The sequence below is a fragment of the Pteropus vampyrus genome, unplaced genomic scaffold (genome assembly GCF_000151845.1).
Source record: "Pteropus vampyrus isolate Shadow unplaced genomic scaffold, Pvam_2.0 Scaffold234, whole genome shotgun sequence".
NCBI lineage: Eukaryota > Metazoa > Chordata > Mammalia > Chiroptera > Pteropodidae > Pteropus > Pteropus vampyrus.
The window spans coordinates 3215996-3231179 of NW_011889015.1; the positions used below are offsets into that span (position 1 = coordinate 3215996).

Consider the following 15184-nt stretch of genomic DNA (forward strand, 5'->3'; position numbering starts at 1 on the left):
GTGTTGAGCTACGACATTAGGACAGCTATGATGTCACTAGGCGATAGGAATTTTTCAGCTCCATTGTCTTAAGAGACCACTATCATATATGCAGTCTATCTTGGCTAATACAATTAGAGTAGTATCGAAGAAACATGACATATATTTTCTTATTTATTTTTATTTTTTTTTAGGTGAGGCAACCCTTGGTTGACCTTACAGATTGCAAGGACCTTGTCAGCTTACAGTCCCTTATTTTTTATTTTTTACACCTACAGCACCTGGTCTTCCTAGGTGGTCTCCCATCCAAGTACTAACCAGGCCCGACCCTCCTTATCTTCCAAGATCAGATGGGATTGGGCTTGTTCAGGATGGCATGGCCATAGACTCTATTTTGTAATATCAAGTAGGTAAGTAACACATTTTAGTTTTTATTGCAATGGCTCCTTATGTACAGTGCGATTGGAATAAATATAGCAAAATGATTTTTCCAAATGTTATTTTAGGGAGTCATTATTATACTAAGAGAAAAATAAATAATATACAAGAATATTATGTATTTTTTATTTAGATTGTTAGATATTTTTTCTAGAATCCATTCTAGTTTTATAAATACACTGCCCAAAATTAATATTTCTATTTAAACATTTAGGGCACATTAAAATCTCTTTATCACATTCAATTAAAAATTGTATCTAAAATGTCAAGTGCTAAGTAGTGTAGAGGGAAAGAAATTTCTGAGTATCTCAAAGTCAGTCAAGAATTAAATTGATCCTAAGCATCAATTAATATATGAAACAAAAAACCTTTGTTATAATTTCATTTTCTTACTATTTCAGTTTTACAAAGTTGGTTTACCTTTCCATTCACTTGTGAATATTGTTTAAATCGTCGATGAAATAAAAACATTTATTGAAATAAATGTTTACTTAAAATTTTTTTTGTCTTTACATTAACTAGGTTGAGACAAGATTGCCATATCCTAAATGTCTACTAAAAAGCTTAAAAATGCAATGGGTTAAAATGTAAATATTTTCTTTGGTACTTGTGATGCAAAAATGTAAGAGTCTTTGAATGCTCTACTGTTCAGGGCAAAGTAATGTCTGTACCACATCCAATATGATCTCACGTGTACTAGAAACTGGAGAGTTTAAAAGCCCTTCTATTCTTTCCCTTTCAGTAACTGCCACCGCCCTTCGGGGCCACACTTTCCTGTGCCAGACCCGGTGGAGCTGTGTTAACATTAGCACAACCCCCCTGACAGAAAATCAGATCAATTATAAGCCAGTTCTTCACCGAGGTAAACAGCTTTAAGGACAGACTGGAAACCCACTTGACAAAATAAGTATATATATTTGTTACCCTACTTTGTTTATCTCTCATACCTGTTTTTTTTTTTTTTTAAATAACATAAAGAAACCCCAGTCTTAATATAATCATGAATGTAATGGGGGAAAAGAAAAATAAAGCCCTCTTTCACTTCACAAAATTAAGTCTACCTAAGCTTGGTTTTAAAAAAGACAGAAGGGAACTGTTTGCTAGATATATCCTTTCCTCTCATCGACTGGTCAACCCTGTGATGACAATACTCTGCCATTCCCATTTTATTGAGGAGTCATTTCTACAAAGATTACACAGATATGTATTTCTGTGTATGGCATTTGTGAGACCATACTTTATCTATTCTATCTTCTTTGTCCTCCACAATGACCCCATGAAAGAGCATTTGTCCAATTTCACACGGGAGGAAAATGAGGCATAGAGAGGTTCAGGAATATATTCCAGAATAAGCTATCGTTTAACATAGTAGTCAAGGTTTTAATTTAGGCTTGCTTAACTGCCAAGTCAGTACCTTTCCATATTTCTGCCTCATTTGTTGGCTGCTTCTGCTAGGGTGTGTATGTGTGTGTGCCCTGACAAAAATCGATGAATATGTGTTATGTATTAGTTGAGAACAGAGTATATTTCCCCAGCCTGAACAGTTTCTGATTTGAAAGTAAAATCTAATTTTTCTCATCAAATAAGAGAACATATTTACATGAATTTACTATTCAGTTGAATAATAAGTAATAAAAATACCCTACATTTTATGCAACTTTATAGTAGCAAAACACTTTCAATGATCTCATTTTGTTTTTCAAACAACACAGTACAATTATTGTATGAATTTTCAAATCAATTAAGACCAGTAAGAGTAGGAAGCTTAAGGAGATGGTACAGGGCTAGGAATAGGAAAAAAATATATTATACAGTCAAAAACAAATGAGAAGTATTATAATTAAAAAATAAACAAAGCACTGAATTTAGAGTTTAACAACCTTGTTGCCACTTTCCAGCTGGATGAGAATGCAGTGCAAGAACACCTCAGTCCTGGCCTCTGAAGGCCCCAATTCCTTCATCTTTAAATTAAGGGATTAAAACAGAGATAATTCCTGAGGATCCTAATAGCTTTAAACCTCTATTTTAGCATAGAAATCTCTTAATCTAGATAATGTTTCCTAAAGTCTAAATCCATCCTTCAAATTATTACAATGTCATCTCCCTCCCAGAATTTGTATTCTCCTGGGTGCCAGCTGCCTCCAGGCTCCTCTTTGTGTGTGCTGTCCCACTTTGCATTATATCTACCTAGGTATGAAATTCTGCATCTTCTTTGGCTGTCAGAAACAAAATAAAAAGTACACAATGACCATATATAAGTGTAGCAGGTTCTACTGAGGATGTGGGATCACAAGGAGGAATCCCATATGCATGCACACACAGAAAAACCCTTTCAATTCCACAGTAGACATTCCTTTTCATAACAATCATATTGGGCACCCAGCCAAGAGCAATTTTTCATCCATCCGCCTATACCTAGCCTTCCCTCCATGTATTAGTCTGCTCAGGCTGCCATAGCAAGATACCACAGACTGAGTGGCTTAAATGACAGAAATTTTTCTCACAGTTCTAGAGTCTAAAAGCCCAAGATTAAGGTGCCAGCAGGGTTGGTTTCTGATGAGACCTCTCGTCCTGTCTTGTAGATAGCTGCCTTCTTTCTGTGTCCTTACATAACTTTTCCTCTGTGCATGGGATGTGGGGCAGGGAGGGATGGAGAGAATAGGCAGGGAGAGAGAGCACACACAGGAGCTCTTGTTCAGTATTTTGTCCTCTTCTTATAAGGACACCCATCCTGTTGGATTAGGATCTCACTCCTATGACCTCATTTAATCTTAATTACCTCCTTAAAGGCCCTATCACATTAGGGGCTAGGGCTTCAACATGAGTTTGGGGGGGAGAGCGCAATTTAGTCTGTTGCATTCAGATTACTGCCAGTTCTCTCTCACTTCCTTCTTTTTTCTTCTTCTTCTTTGTCACACTCACTCTGCCAGTTCCCTGAGACATCCAAATTCTTCTCTTTCCAATACCCTTCAGGTAATAATTCTGAACTTGCATTCCATGTACTCAGCTGGGTGGGGAAGAAAGGGAAGGAAACAGATGGAAAGAAAGCCTTCCACTGTTAGATCCCACTTTCTTTAAACATGATTCATATAAATGGCATTTTTCTCTGTTGCACTGGCTTTTTAAGGAACAAGAAAGCAATATAATTAAATTTTCCAATTTCAATATACAAATGTTATTGTCAGAAATTCCTCATTTTGTAAGGATTTAATCGCACAATGAGAAGAGTACAAACCACTGTGAATTCTCAGAAGAGAACTATAAATACACAAAGCATAAAAGTCCGGACTTCACTGATACAGTGACCAGTCTATTTTAACACTTGGCATAAATATTAATATATATGTTTCAGTTAACCAGACAGAATTTTTCAACTTGGAGTACATCATAATTTTGCAATTATCCCAGTGCCTAACACAGGGATAGTCCCATAGCAGGTATTTAATCAATACTTGTGAAATAAATAAACTGCTTGTTTTCTCACTTAAAGTGTGATTCTATGCCCTAAAGTCAATAATTTTATTTTGGTAAACTGTATTAAAAAAGATTGAGGATATATATATACACACACACATATGGCAGCTATAGCCTGCTGTCTTACCTTCAATCAGGCATTGTGGTAAAATACATGTTAATGCTTTGTTGACAGGCTGCATATAAATTAGAGGCATTATGGTTCAAAGGAGAGGAGTTTACCTTCACTTTCCTTTGTGCAAGCTCCGCACCAGTGCATGGGTGTTGACATCCCTTTGTCCTCACCTGGGCCTAACTTCAAATGCAAGTTGGTGCTTTTCTTCTGAATTGCATCCAGGCTGAGCGGATGGCAAATGCTCAGTTCTCTCCAAAGTGAGTTGGGATTTAGTAAAGCAGTTGGGTTACCTTCCTGGCACAAAGAACAGCAACACAGCTGAGGGGGATTGATGATCTTTACCAGTCAGCAAGAGAATTCCCAAGCACTCTTTCCATGAGGTGCCTATGGAAGAGGCTAGAAAACGAGTTCAGGTTTGTTTACTCTTGACATGATTTAAGTTTTCTGGTTCAGCAAAAATCTTTAATAACATATTTGAAAAGTTTCAAACAGCTTGTGGAACAACAAAATGTTCTTATTAAAAAGGACTTGAATGATTTAATTATAAATTATTCGGCATATTTGGAAACATTTTCCTTCAAAATAATATATTTCAGTGAATGTGAATGTAATTAGCACATTCACTGGACCACTGGAACTCCAAATGCAAAATGTGCCTGTATTTGTATGTTTACATCTAATTATATAATCTAATTTTAAAAGGCTGTATCTTAATAGGCACGTGAAAAAGGTACTAAGTTTTTATGATTAGCTAAAATTCCCCCTGACTATTCTCCTTTAAAGGAGAAACAAAAACATTAATTAGGAGTTTCAGTATTCTGTCATTGAAGAGTAGTTTGAACCAGGATCATGGGCATCACTAGGTATCCTCTGCTCTGTAAATGAAGACTCCAAAGATTTTCCCAGGACAATATTCCTCTTCATAGAAAAGCATCTTGATCCTGTAGCTCAATTGTTTAGCTTCTAGAAAGATCTTGCTCTTTTCCAAATGGACTGCCGTGAAGGCTGGGAGTTTGTTGAGGACAGAAGCTGTCTTTGGAGGCATCAGCATAGATGGTTGTCAGAGACCTGTCATGGACATTGGTACTTCAGTTGCAAATTGCAGTTGCAGTACTGACTCACTTATTAGAGAAGTTGGAGGTGTTCCTCGCTGTAATGTACAGTGGTTAGAATCACAGGCTCCGCATCTATTTCAGGCTCAAAACCTGCTAGTTCTACCATCCTCTAGCTGGCTGTCTTCAGCTTACTTACTTTACCAATTTAAACCTCAGTTTCTGCCCTTGTAGCCCTTGTAAAATGGGGTAAAGCAGAGCTAATACCCAATCCATAGCAGGTTGCAATGACTGCATAATTTAGATAATTGATGACAAGCACAGGGCCTGTACTGAGTGTGCGATAAATGAGAGTAGTGTTATAGGAATGGCCTGGATTTGGTGATATCATAGAACTGTGGGTCACAACCCTGCTTGCACATTAGAATCACCTAGGGAACCTTTAAGGCACACCAATGCCCGAGCCCACCCCTGGAGATTAATTCAATTTAAAGCTCCCTGGGTGATTCTAATGTGCAGTCAGGTTGAGGCCCATTGCCATAGACCTTCCAATTTTCAAATCTATAAGGGCTTTTAGTGATCAGTGAAACCAATACCTTCATTTTACAGATGGGGATGAGGACTGGTATATGCAGTTGAATGATTTGTCTAGGATTATTTTTAGTAAGTGGCAGAGAATGCCAGTTTCCCGATCTCTAGCCCTAAGCACTTTCTCTGCTATAGAAGATATCAAAACCTAGCATATTTCCTCTGATCATTTTAAGGATTTTATAATTCATTAAGTTAACTAGTAACGAAATTTCATAGCAAGGTGATTAAAAGGATCTAGTTAGTATATAGGGCCCTTGGATAAGCTAGTATTCTGAGAGCTTTGTTGTAGTACACTCTTTCTGGAAGTAGCACATATGAAAATAAGTTATTTGCATTAGAAAAAGGGGATGTACCTGTTGGTCATTTGTAAGTCTTCTTTGGAAAAATGTTTATTCATGTCTTTGGCTTATTTTTTTAAATTATATTTTAAAAAATGTATTGAGCTGTATGAATTCATTATATATTTTGAATATGAACCCCTTATCAGATCTACAGTTTGCAAATATTTTATTCCATTTATGACAACATGGATGAAACCAAAGGGCATTATGCTCAGTGAAATAAGTCAGAGAAAGACAAATATTGTATGATATCACTTATATGTGGAATTTAAAAAAGCTGAACTTAGAGAAACAGAGTAGATATATGGGTAGTTGCCAGGGGTTATGGGGTGGGAGAAATGGGAGATTTTGGTCAAAGAGTACAAACTTCCAGTCATAAGATGAACACATTCCGAGGATCCAGTGTACAGCATGGTGACTATATTTAACAATAATGTATTATGTACTTCAAAGTTGTTAAAAGGATAAATCTTAAATGTTCCTACCACAGAAAAGAAATGGTAATTATATGATGTGATGGAAGTGTTAGCTATGTCAATAGTGATAATCCTTCTGTATATAATAGTGTATCGAATCAACCATTGTACATCTTAAACTTACGCAATGTTATATGTCAATTACATATCAATAAAGTTAAAAAAAAAAGAGTTATGATTTGATCTCTAAAGCTGAGTTATTCTTCTGGGTTTATCCATAGGACAAAGAGGTGAAAACATTTCTCTGACTTGCCTGAGTTTCTTAAATATGTGGTTTAAATACCTGACTGGCACGAACTGATTATAATGCTGGCTTCACCATTGCCTGCTTCCAGAGCTGTCTGCCTCTCCCATGGTACCCCATTTACACAGCTGCTGGAGCAGTACCACTAATTAGGTGATGTGCCTTGTTCTCCGCCATCTGGACAACAATGTCCAGTGTCATCCTCAGTCTCCCTTGAGGCTCTTTGTACTCTATGCTCCTCCCTCTTGCAAAGCACTTAGGGACACTGCCCCTCACTCAAGCTCCTTGTGGAGTGTAGTGGTGTGGCAGGTACCACAGAGGAAAGTGCCAGGGTCAATTTAAACAAAGGACCTGAAATGGAAAGTAACTGAGAAAAGAACAGTGAAGTTATTTGAAATAAGTCTTATGTGACTAAATTGGAATATTTTCTTAGGAAGCGGTAATAATTCAATTGTTTTACTATATCCTCAAATCAAAATATGTAACACTTGCAAACATATTTATAAATAGAGTTTACATATTTGGATATACCTCACTGTATATACTGTGAAATATTTCACTCTGCTTTCTTTATATTTTCTATAATAAAGAATGGGCAGCATTTAGTGTTGGGCAAAAAGACACACCTCAATAAATCCATTAGAATGCCATTTTCAAGCATTTCTGAATCTTTTCTTTTTAAACCCCAATTTTTAAATTTCTAGATGGGAAGTCTTCAATAAAATAAAATTATTGTCAGATTAGATAGATAATCTATATCTATATATGCCAATTCAAGAAATGTCTCAGTTATATATGAGTACCTGGTAGGAATTGAAAACACATTGGATTTTTGTATATGATACAAAGTTAAAATTTGTTTAATAATTTGTACAAACGATTATTTTTATAGAAATTTAATTTCACCCAGACTAAAATTTCCAGATTCATCCTCCTTCTGCCAAATGTTATTAGCAGTAAGTTAAAAGTGGGCCTGCTGTCACTGTGACCCTAGCTGACCTCTTAATTTCTTGAGTTCAAGTCCAATTAACCTCCAGGAAGAGGCACAACTGTTCTAACCAGACAAGTCAATAGAATCCAATAGTAATCATTTCATTTTCTGCCTTGTCAAAGGGTGGCCCTCCCACCTAACCCACTTCACACAAAGGTGGTCATTTATCACCGTTTAGAGAACTGTACTGAGCCATGTCCTAGCCCTGCCTGAAGTACATTCATCAACTGCACAGACAGGAGCTGGGGTGTGCCGTGCTTTGGGAGGGCTTAGCAGAAGGTGCTGCTTGAAAACCTGCCTTGTCTGTACAACCTGTTGATGTGCTTTGCATAATGGCACCCAAAGTTTGGACCCAGACTGAAAGTGGTTAATAGGTAATGTATTTCCTTTAAAGAAAGCTATCCCCTTCCTGATGAATATATAAATTATTTCTTTCCAGGGCAGTCAGACATTGTTATGATTATTTTTAAAAGACTCTTTTTGAAAGTAAATGGTGAAAAAAACATTAAAAAGGAATAGATATGTATAACCAGACCTAGTTCCCATCTAGGCTGTTCTTGGCAAAGTGAAGGCAAGAACATTACCTGTGTAGTTAACATAAAATGAAGTTTATTTTAAAACAATTTTCTAGACAATTATTTACAAATAATCTAAGATGTTCACTGTATTTCCAGAAGTAGTTCTTTGAAAAAAACATTATTTTTGGAAATGACTTTTTTTTGCTCCAATATTAATATGGTTATGAAACTGGCTTATTGGAAAATGAATTCTAGTAAGGATCAAAAAACAAATTGTGTTCAAATATTTTTAGTGCTTCCAATTAAACAGGACATCAATATGGAATTCTGATATTTTATTTATATTCCCATGACATGGACATGAAGATTATGCTTTAATTTTTATCATTTAAATTAATATGAAAAATAATAAATAAGAAACTTCTCTGGCAGCCAATTAAAACTAACAAACAAAATTTCTAAGTATAGTTTTCATGTCCATATTGGATTGTTTGGGGTTCTGTGAGTTTTTTTTTTTTTTTAAACAACTTCTGAACTAAGGATCAGAGTCCTTTTGTGTCCTTAATATACCAGATCCTCATATCTTATCCTTCATTTTTGTTCCTCTGATTTCCTTTGTACATTCCATTTCTATTCTTCTCACCAAAAAACTAACTTCAAGAGACAAAGATATAAAATTGGCATAACTAATAATTCTAGTTCCAGACTAAGTCACACCCCAAATGTGAGACCACTAAAATGTGATAGACCCTAAGGTATAAGGAATTCTTTCCTTGCTTTCTAGAACACTGTTCAATAGAACTTTCTATAAAGATGGACATAGTCTATAACTCTGCTGTTCAATCCAGAAACTAATATGGCCCCATGTGGCCTCTGAGCACTTACAATAGGGGCTAGTGTGCCAAGGGACTAAATATAGTACCTAGAATTTTCTCAGTCTTCACTGGCTGAGACTTAGCAGGTAGACTCTGTTCTTGAAAATTAGCAAACAACTTTGGATTCTCAAATGTACAATTAACCTTCAACTCTATTGCTGCCTTACATTCTCACTGAGATTGTGGCTTTAAGTTGTGTATATAACTTGCCCCCATGCATGGCAAGATATGCTGATTTTAATCTCACATAAACAGAACCTGAGTCTCAGCATGGATAGTAACATACCTATGTGGGAATTAGAGGTATTTATAATAGGAATTAAAAATGTAAAACTTATGTCATCTCACAGACTTCCAGGAGCATACTCTTAGGGTGATCTGAATTTGATGTATATGGATTAATTAGTAAACATGAGGGACTTAGGATATTTTTGACACAAGAAACTACTATGCTCTATATTTCATGCATATATCCCTTAGTGTTAATAGAATTTTTTTATGCAAATGGATTGGCATCAGATGTAAATATGTTAAGATGTATAAAAAATTGACATAAGTAAAAATTTAGGCAGCTATTGAATTATTATAGAGATATGAAATATTCTTTCTGTGAATTAGTAAACCATCCTCCAATGACCATGCACATGTATGAGACAAAAAGCAGCAGTGAAAAAAATCTCTCTAATTTAGTTGTTCAGTTTCCTACTATCTTGTATTAAAAGCTGCCTAATAGAATTTATAGTTGGAGAAACCTTTTAGGCAGCACTCTTTGTATTTTTTATTAAGTCCAAACTCAGAGAATCTACTTAATGTCAATTTTGTACAATGGTTATACTGCACAGCATATTTTATTTTAAATCTGCAGGACATGATGATAAATTGATAATTGACCCCAAGGCCATTATAAATAAAGAGGCCCTGTTTTTCATTAGTACAGTATTACCTAGTCATAAGGGAAAGAAGACCAATGTTAATTTAGCCCAGAAGTGAACAATCAAGAACTCATGTTTTTTTAAAAACACACATTTAAAGTAAGCAAATTTCTAGTTGTGAACAATAAAAGAAAATGCAATTATAGGAACATATGATTAGAAACATGCCAAAATCACTGTGTGTTGTGGACGGATAAATAGAACATTCTTAATTGTGTCTACTTAAAAAAAATGTCTAGCTGAGAAATAAACTAAATAATGTCAGGTAATATAATTCCTGTTGGTATTTTTGCTTAGGGGTATCCAAGTATAATTGTCTTACCTTGACATCCTCCCCCCACCTCCCAGGAGTGAGCGGTTTCCATGAAAGCTCATTCATATTGAAAGAGAGGACATTTTAAACATGCTCCACAGACTCAACTACACTTACACCACCATATGTAGACTACCTGACTTAACTCTCCTGGCTCTGCTTCTTTGATAAATTAAGAAAATGTGTTTGGGGACCCCTGCAACAAGCATTTGATACTATAGAGAATGCTAAGTCTATAAAAACAGTCACTGATCTTGAGAAACAAAAGTAGAGAGAACGAACACTTCCAGAAGGTGATACCATATAAATATAATAGCAGATATTAACCATGTGCTCTGCTCAGGAGACATAAAATAAAGAGATAACATGAATATGAGAGAACTAAGAAGACTATAAGACATATATGACAATTAAAAATGGTCTTGAAAAATGAGCAGAATTTTAGTTGATAAGATGTAGGAGAGGTTTTGTGTTTCAAGGGCACCAGCAAAAAAATGAAAAGACAACCCACGGGATGGGATAAGATATTTATAAACCACGTATTTAATAAGGGACTATTATCTCTAATGAAGATGTGCAAATGGCCAACAAGCACACGAAAAGGTGCTCAACATCTAAGTCATTTGGGAAATGCAAATCAAAACCACAATGAGATATCACTTCTTATCTACTAGGATGGCTAAAATAAAAAAGACAGACAATAATGGTGTTGGCAAGGATGTGGAAAAATTCCTGGTGGACGATAACATGAGATAGCCACTTTTTAAAAAATTTTTATTTTTAATTTTTAATTAAGTTTATTGGGAGTAACATTGGTTAATACAATTCTATAATTTTCAGGTGTACATTATCATTTGACATCTGCATATTCTATTGTGTTTACTACCCAAAGTCCAGTTGAAGTAGCCACTTTGAAAAACAGTCTGTCTATTCATTAAATAGTTAAAAACAGAGTTAACTTGTGACCCAGCATTCCACTCCTAAGTATAAACTCAAGAGAACCAAAAAGAAAAAAAGTGTACATAAAAACTTGTACAGAAATATTTATATTAGTATTGTTCTCAGTAGCCAAAAATCAGTGACAATTCAAATGCCAATTAAGTGCTGAACAGATAAACAAAATATGGTATTTTCCCACAGTAGAATATTATTCAGCCATGAAAAAGAATGAAGTACTTTTATTACATGCTACAACGTGGATGAACTTTGAAAATATGCTAAGTGAAAGAAACCAGACGCAAAAGCCATCTATTGTATGATTCCATTTATATACAATTTCCAGAATAGGCAATTCCATAGAAACAGAAGTACGATTTCTAGGGACTAGGGGAAGAGGAAAGTAGGAAGTGACTGCTAATGGGTTTCTTTTTGAGATGATAAAAATATTCTAGAATTAGATAGTAGTGATGATTGCACAGCTTTGTGAAAATACTAAGAAGCACTGAATTGTACATTTAAAAGGGTGAATTTTATATTACATGAATTATCTCGATTAAAAAAAAGGCATAGAAGATAATCCGGATAAAGTGAGTGGATGGTATAAACGAAGGAGGGAAAAAGATGAGAAAGAACCAGATATGTTTGGAAGAGGGTAAGTGATCCTGTTCATTGTAGTTTGGACTGAAGATAAATATCACTTTAAATTTTACATATGACAGTGAGATGTAGAAGGTAAAGCTGGAATGTTGGAGGAAGGAAATATCAGGGAAGGCTTCGAAGGTAGGCTAAGGAGTTTAGCATATATTTGTTGATATTAAGGAGCCAAATTAAGTTGGAAGTAGTATTATTTTATCTAATTTGGAAATAAACTGGAAGAGAAAAATCAGCTGCCCACGCTACACATAGATTTCCCTGAGATATCTGGTGGTTGAGGTGATGTGAATAGAGTCATGGGGTGTGGGTTGAAGGGTCAGGAATGAGAGAAGCAGTTTCCTTCAATCAACAATTTCTCTCTGACCAAAAGAAAATGTCTCCTGGTTTCTATCATATATACCAAATAAAATGGTATTTATATATTTAAAAGTACAAGAAGAGAAATTTTATATTTTGACTTAAAATATTAAATGTCAATTATGATATCTTCTTGAAATAGTGCTGATAACTTTAACAAAGCCTTTTATTCTTTACAGATTACAAAGTGACTCATTAACAGTGAGAAAGTTTGGTCTTAATCAGAGTTGGAAATTTAGTTAAATTTGTAAAGAAACTAGAGGCTACAATAAATCTTTGAGTAAGTTGAACACATCTATGGACAGAAGTATTTCAGTCCATGTATTAGGTGTCCAATTCCCTCTCACAATAATAGAAAGTGTATTAATTTTATCTGTGAAAGACTTGAGAGAGAAAATACATAGGATACACTTCAGAAAACCTGACTAAAGGACACCATTTTCTCTTGTTGGCACTGGTGATGAGCCTGCACAGCAAATAGTTCTCTGATATTAGATGCTGTCTACTATATATTTTGAAATTTCCCTGGTCCTGAATACATTGTTGTTTGTAACAATTTACATGTAGAACAGTAGAAAATTGAGTTGTAAATTATTTCTGCTTATATTTCAGAGAAGACACGGGATAAAGACTATAGCAGTGAGAAAATTTGCCTAGAGATGCTAAAGATTTGATAGGTAAGTAAGGATAGGGAGAGTATTGTAAGTAAACATCTTCCTTGGCAGGGCAAAATAAGGCATTGGAGATATTTTATGATAGAAGAAAAAACAAATTTAAAGATATGTAGCACATTGAGGAAGAAAGTCAGATAGGATGAACAAGATCTGTGAGAGCCTTAATACTAGTGAAATTTTAGCATATGTGTTGGTTGATTTTATGTGGCTGACTTACAAGTTATCTCAGCAAAAGGCAAGGATGCCTTTTTACCAAATCAGGGCCAGTAAAGTGGAGAAAAAGGTTGGACTTAAGTAGAAGTTTGAGGAAGTCATTAAACGTGGCCGATTCAGAAATGTGGCAATATATTAGGGGCAGCCTTGGTATCACGAAGAATATTTGATGTGATAAAGAGAGATCACATGAATGAAAGGCATGGAAGACACACTTGCCCACAAAGCAACTGTATAGTTCTCTGCCTGGGTGACTATTAAAATAGTGGCAACATTAACAAAGAAAGGAAAGTTTAGAAAGAAGACACTGGTATTGATTCAATAAACACTTGATTTTCCTCTACAATCCTTGCAGTTAGGCATCAAGACTTTGGTGATGAAAACAATATGGTGCTCAGAATATGGGAGAGAGTCCTTGTTCTTGTAAACCATTACAATTAAATATGATAAACACAAAACTGAGAGCAGGGGAAGTTGATGGAGCACGAGCCAGAAAAATTGTGTCAGAGAAGAGTCTATTTCAGGCATATATTAAAAGTTAACTGGAACTCACCAGGCCAGAAAATATGAAAATAACTTTAAAAGTCAGAGAGCAGTGCTTGCAGCAATAGATAAACCAAGAATAGGAAGCATTCTGAGTATTGAGAAATTTGGATCCTTAGGTAACCGGGAAGAAGAAGGTGCTAGAAGATATTGGTGATAATAGAGTCTTCAGGTTTAATTCCTTCAGTAATGGGGAGCCAGTGAAGGTTTTAAAGCAGGACAAAATGGGATTGTACTTATATTCCAGAAAGATTTGATGGGATTTGAGGGTAGAAAAGGCTGGTTAAGATTTTCCTCTCTTCCAGATGAGAGCTGATGAGGAGGACCTTCTCTGGAGGTGGTAGAAGACAGGGAGGAAAAGGAACAGAGTCAAACCCTATTTAGGAGGCTGTGAACTGGGAAATAAGTGATGTGATAGAGGGAGAAAGTGAGAGGGAGTGGAAGCTATCAAGGAAGACTGCAAGGTTTCTGGTTTGTGTGACATAAAATGGATGTGTCGTTTACTGAGATGTAGAAGACTGGAGGGGAAGCAGGTCTCAAAAGGAGGAGGGGCAGACAATAAATTCATGCTGGTGTATCTTGAAATACACTCGTTGGGGAAAAAAAAAAAAATTCACAGACATGGCCTCTCTTCCTCTTCAGCTTGATAGGGAGAAAGCAGTTAGCCTCTGCTTTTCCTTGCTTCCATGGTGAGAATATGATTCATTTTGTTCTCACCAGGGTTATCGGAACAATTTAATTGTTTTAGAGCCTTTCATCTTTTGATTTAGATAAAGACTATTTGGATTCCTAAATCAGTCTCACACATTTTTGTACTATAGACTGTGCATTTTCACAGTCTATAGTTGTCGAAACCGAGCTGATTTTTTACTGTTCTCTATTAAAACAGCCTACAAGGAGAGAAGAATTTGAAATGTTTTAAAAATTCGAAATTCAGTTTCTGGTTAATGATGTCTGCCGAATGGGCCTAACAATATTTACAGAGAAGCAACTCTAAAGAATGAGACTTGTATTACTGGCCCTTAGATATTCGGGAAATAGGGCTTCTAATATGATCCAATAGCCATAATCTAAATTAAATATCGGCCTTTCTGATGTGTGTTTCTTAATGCGATGTGTCTTTTCTTCGTAAGCACTTCACTAGCTCACTATGTGGTGAGATTTTACCAAGATTTTCCCTCTCTTTCTTCCTAAAGGCTTTATATATAACTATTTTTATTGAAATCATGAAATTATTTTAAGTGATAGACTTTTACTAAGTAATACAAGGACACAGTCTTTAATTTCCTACCTGTGAGACATTGATTTAAATTTGCATTGTGATATATTTAATTGAGAAGGTGGGGAGAAAAAGTCCTTGGGTAAAAGACAGGGAGTTAAGGAAGATAATCAGAGTAAGAATGAAACTGTGACCTCCCCAATATAAGCTGTATTCTATCTCACTATTTCCAGTATCTCTCAGTCT

The 15184-nt window shown here is 35.4% G+C and overlaps 1 pseudogene; it reads right to left on the reverse strand.

The window, feature by feature from the left end:
* Positions 1–248: 248 nt before the first annotated feature.
* Positions 249–367, reverse strand: LOC111728890 (annotated as a pseudogene).
* Positions 368–15184: the final 14817 nt, after the last annotated feature.